Genomic DNA, 6,000 nt, shown 5'->3' with positions numbered 1-6,000 from the left:
ACGTGTAAGGTCGGTCCAGGCCGCTTCATCCCACGATGCCGCCGAATCAAGATAAGACTAGTAACGGCAAGCAAATTGACAAAATCGACGCCCACAACAACTTGTGTTCTACTCGTGCATAGAAACTACACATAGACCTAGCTCATGATGCCACTGTTGGGGAACGTAGCAGAAATTCAAAATTTTCTATGCATCACCAAGATCAATCTATGGAGTAATCTAGCAACGAGGGGAAGGAGAGTGCATCTACATACCCTTGTAGATCGCTAAGCGGAAGCGTTCAAGTGAACGGGGTTGATGGAGTCGTACTCATCGTGATCCAAATCACTGATGATCCTAGTGCCGAACGGACGGCACCTCCGTGTTCAACACACGTACAGCCCGGTGACGTCTCCTACGCCTTGATCCAGCAAGGGGAGAAGGAGAGGTTGGGAAGACTCCATCCAGCAGCAGCACGACGGCGTGGTGGTGGTGGAGGAGCGTGGTACTCCAGTAGGGCTTCGCCAAGCACCGCAAGAGACGAGGAGGGAGAGGGGTAGGGTTGCGCCAAGAAGGAGATGTTCTCGTGTCTATGGCAGCCCAAAACCTCAAGTATATATAGGGGGAGGGGAGGGGCTGCGCCCCCACCTAGGTTTCCACCCCTAGGGGTGGCGGCCAGCCCTAGATCCCATCTAGGGGCGGCCAAGGGGGGAGAGAGGGGGGCGCACCACTAGGTGGGCCTTAGGCCCATCTGAGCCTAGGGTTTCCCCCCTTTTCCCTTCTCTCTTCGCCTTGGGCCCTGGTGGGGGGGCGCACGAGCCCACTTGGGGCTGGTCCCCTCCCACACTTGGCCCATGCAGCCCTCCGGGGCTGGTGGCCCCACTTGGTGGACCACCGGGACCCTCCCGGTGGTCCCGGTACATTATCGATAAAACCCGAAACTTTTCCGGCGACCAAAACAGGACTTCCCATATATAAATCTTTACCTCCGGACCATTCCGGAACTCCTCGTGACGTCCGGGATCTCATCCGGGACTCCGAACAACATTCGGTAACCACGTATATCTATTCCCTATAACCCTAGCATCATCGAACCTTAAGTGTGTAGACCCTACGGGTTCGGGAACCATGCAGACATTACCGAGACAACTCTCCGGTCAATAACCAACAGCGGGATCTGGATACCCATGTTGGCTCCCACATGTTCCACGATGATCTCATCAGATGAACCACGATGTCAAGGATTCAATCAATCCCGTATACAATTCCCTTTGTCTAGCGGTACGATACTTGCCCGAGATTCGATCGTCGGTATCCCGATACCTTGTTCAATCTCGTTATCGGCAAGTCTCTTTACTCGTTCCGTAACACATCATCCCGTGATCAACTCCTTGGTCACATTGTGCACATTATGATGATGTCCTACCGAGTGGGCCCAGAGATACCTCTCCGTTACACGGAGTGACAAATCCCAGTCTCGATTCATGCCAACCCAATAGATACTTTCAGAGATACCTGTAGTGTACCTTTATAGCCACCCAGTTACGTTGTGACGTTTGGAACACCCAAAGCACTCCTACGGTATCCGGGAGTTGCACAATCTCATGGTCTAAGGAAATGATACTTGACATTAGAAAAGCTTTAGCATATGAACTACACGATCTTTGTGCTAGGCTTAGGATTGGGTCTTGTCCATCACATCATTCTCCTAATGATGTGATCCCGTTATCAACGACATCCAATGTCCATGGTCAGGAAACCGTAACCATCTATTGATCAACGAGCTAGTTAACTAGAGGCTTACTAGGGACATGGTGTTGTCTATGTATCCACACATGTATCTGAGTTTCCTATCAATACAATTCTAGCATGGATAATAAACGATTATCATGAACAATGAAATATATAATAATAACTAATTTATTATTGCCTCTAGGGCATATTTCCAACATACGTACCCTCGTAGACCGTAAGCGGAAGCGTTATGACAACGCGGTTGATGTAGTCGTACGTCTTCACGGTCGACCGATCCTAGTACCGAAAGTACGGCACCTCCGCGATCTGCACATGTTCGGCTCGGTGACGTCCCACGAACTCACGATCCAGCAGAGTGTCGAGGGAGAGCTTCGAAAGCATGACGGTGTGATGACGGTGATGATGATGCTACCGGAATAGGGCTTCGCCTAAGCACCGCTACGATATGATCAAGGTGGATTATGGTGGAGGGGGCACCGCACACAGTTGGAAACAATCAACTTTTGTGTTCTAGGGTGCGCCCCTGCCCCCGTATATAAAGGAGCAAGGGGGAGGCCAGCCGGCCTTGGGGCGCACCAAGGAGAGGGAGGAGTCCTCCTCCTAGTAGGAGTAGGACTCCCCCTTTCCTAGTCCAACTAGGAAGAAGGAGGGGGAAGGAAAGAGAGGGAGAGAGGGAGGGAAAGAGGGGGCGCCCCCCCCCTCCTTGTCCAATTCGTACTCCCAAGGGGGGCGCGCGGCCAGCCCTATGGCCCCTCCTCTCTCTCTCTCTCACAAGGCCCATGTTGGCCCATTAGTTCCCCCGGGGGTTCCGATAACCCCCCGGCACTCCGATAATTATCCGGTGACCCCCGGAACTCATCTGGTGTCCGAATATAGTCATCCAATATATCAATGTTTATGTCTCGGCCATTTCGAGACTCCTCATCATGTCCGTGATAACATCCGGGACTCCGAACTACCTTCGGTACATCAAAACACATAAACTCATAATATCGATCGTTTAAGCGTGTGGACCCTACGGGTTCGAGAACTATGTAGACATGACCGAGACACGTCTCCGGTCAATAACCAATAGTGGAACCTGGATGTTCATATTGGCTCCCACATATTCTACGAAGATCTTTATCGGTCAAATTGCATAACGATATATGTTGTTCCCTTTGTCATCGGTATGTTACTTGCCCGAGATTCGATCGTCGGTATCTCAATACCTAGTTCAACCTCGTTACCGGCATGTCTCTTTACTCGTTCCGTAATGCATCATCCCGCAACTAACTCATTAGTCACATTGCTTGCAAGGCTTATATTGATGTGCATTACCGAGAGGGCCCAGAGATACCTCTCCGACAATCGGAGTGACAAATCCTAATCTCGATCTATGCCAACTCAACAAACACCATCAGAGACACCTGTAGAGCACCTTTATAATCACGCAGTTACGTTGTGACGTTTGGTAGCACACAAAGTGTTCCTCCGGTATCCGGGAGTTGCATGATCTCATAGTCATAGGAACATGTATAAGTTATGGAGAAAGCAATAGCAAAAAACTAAACGATCATCGTGCTAAGATAACGGAATGGGTCAAGTCAATCACATCATTCTCTAATGATGTGATCCCGTTAATCAAATGACAACTCATGTCAATGTCTAGGAAACTTAACCATCTTTGATTCAACGGGCTAGTCAAGTAGAGGCATACTAGTGACACTCTGTTTGTCTATGTATTCACACATGTACTAAGTTTTCGGTTAATACAATTCTAGCATGAAAAATAAACATTTATCATTATATAAGGAAATATAAATAACAACTTTATTATTGCCTCTAGGGCATATTTCCTTCACTTGCGATCCCCTATACTTGTGGGTTATCATCACCTCATCCTTAACTAGTCTTTGTTTATTTTGCAACTCATGTTTCGAGTTACTACTCTTAGTAACTGAACCGTTATCAAATACCGAGGGGTTGCTATAAACACTAGTAAAGTACACATCAATAGCATGTATATCAAAATATACCTTTGTTCACTTTACCATCCTTCTTATCCGCCAAGTATCTAGGGCAGTTCCACTTCCAGTGACCATTTCCTTTGTAGTAGAAGCACTCAGTTTCAGGCTTCAGTCTAGCTTTGGGCTTATTCACGGAGTGGCAACTTGCTTGCCATTCTTCTTGAAGTTCCCTTTCTTTACCTTGCCTTTTTTCTTGAAACTAGTGGTCTTGTTAACCATCAACACTTGATGCTATTTCTTGATTTCTACATTCGCCGATTTCAGCATCGCGAAGAGCTTGGGAATTGTTTTCATTAGCCCTTGCATATTATAGTTCATCATGAAGTTCTAGTAACTTGGTGATAGTGACTAGAGAACTCTGTCAATCACTATATTATCTGGAAGATTAACTCCCACTTGATTCAAGCGATTATAGTACCCCCAGACATTCTGAGCACATGCTCACTAGCTGAGCTATTCTCCTCCATCTTGTAGGCAAAGTGCTTGTCAGATGTCTCGTGCCTCTCAACACGGGCATGAGTCTGAAATATCATTTTCATCTCTTGGAACATCTCATATGCTCCATGGAGTCCAAAACATTTTTGAAGTCCCGATTCTAAGCCGTAAAGCATGGTGCACTAAACTATCAAGTAGTCATCATACCGAGCATGTCAAACGTTCATAACGTCTGCATCTGCTCCTGCAATAGGTCTGTCACCTGGCGGTGAATCAAGGACATAATTCTTCTGTGCAGCAATGAGGATAATCCTCAGATCACAGACCTAGTTCGCATCATTGCTACTATCATCTTTCAACTTAGTTTTCTCTAGGATCATATCAAAATAAAACATGGGAGCTATACGCAAGCTATTGATCTACAACATAGATATGCAAATACTATCAGGATTAAGTTCATGATAAATTAAGTTCAATTAATCATATTACTTAAGAACTCCCACTTAGATAGACATCCCTCGAGTCATCTAAATGATCACGTGATCCAAATCAACTAAATCATGTTTGATCATCACGTGAGATGGAGTAGTCTTCAATGGTGAACATCTCTATGTTGATCATATCTACTATATGATTCACGTTCGACCTTTCAGTCTCCAGTGTTCCGAGGCCATGTCTGTACATGTTAGGCTCGTCAAGTTTAACCCGAGTATTCCGCATGTGCAAAACTGTCTTTCGCCCATTGTATGTGAACGTAGAGCTTATCACACCCGATCATCACGTGGTGTCTCGGCATGATGAACTGTCGCAACGGTGCATACTCAGGGAGAACACTTATACCTTGAAATTCTAGTGAGGGATCATCTTATAATGCTACCGCCGTACTAAGCATAATAAGATGCATAAAAGATAAACATCACATGCAATCAAAATATGTGACATGATATGGCCATCATCATCTTGTGCCTTTGATCTCCATCTCCAAAGCACCGTCATGATTTCCATCGTCACCGGCTTGACACCTTGATCTCCATTGTAGCGTCATTGTCTTCTCGCCAACTATTGCTTCTACAACTATCGCTAACACATAATGATAAAGTAAAACAATTACATGGCGTTTGCATTTCATACAATAAAGCGACAACCATAAGGCTCCTGCCAGTTGCCGATAACTTTTACAAAACATGATCATCTCATACAATAATGTATATCACATCATGTCTTGACCATATCACATCATAACATGCCCTGCAAAAACAAGTTAGACATCCTCTACTTTGTTGTTGCAAGTTTTACGTGGCTGCTACGGGCTTCTAGTAAGAACCGTTCTTACATACGCATCAAAACCACAATGGTGATTTATCAAGTTTGCTATTTTAACCTTCAACAAGGACCGGCCGCAGTCAAATTCGATTCAACTAAAGTTGGAGAAACACACACCCGCCAGCCACCTTTATGCAAAACTAATTGCATGTCTGTCGGTGAAACCGGTCTCATGAACGTGGTCATGTAAGGTTGGTCCGGGATGCTTCATCCAACAATACCGTCGAATCAAAATAAGACATTGGTGGTAAGCAGTATGACGATCACCGCCCACAACTCTTTGTGTTCTACTCGTGCATATCATCTAGGCATAAACCTGGCTCGGATGCCACTGTTGGGGAACATAGCATTCAATTTCAAAAATGTCCTACGCTCACGCAAGATCTATCTAGGAGATGCATAGCAATGAGAGGGGGAGAGTGTGTCCACGTACCCTCGTAGACTGAAAGCGGAAGCGTTAGCTTAACGCGGTTGATGTAGTCGAACGTCCTCTCGATTC

This window comes from Triticum urartu, chromosome 1 (genome assembly GCF_003073215.2).
Source record: "Triticum urartu cultivar G1812 chromosome 1, Tu2.1, whole genome shotgun sequence".
NCBI lineage: Eukaryota > Viridiplantae > Streptophyta > Magnoliopsida > Poales > Poaceae > Triticum > Triticum urartu.
Note: the sequence above shows the minus strand (reverse complement) of the source record.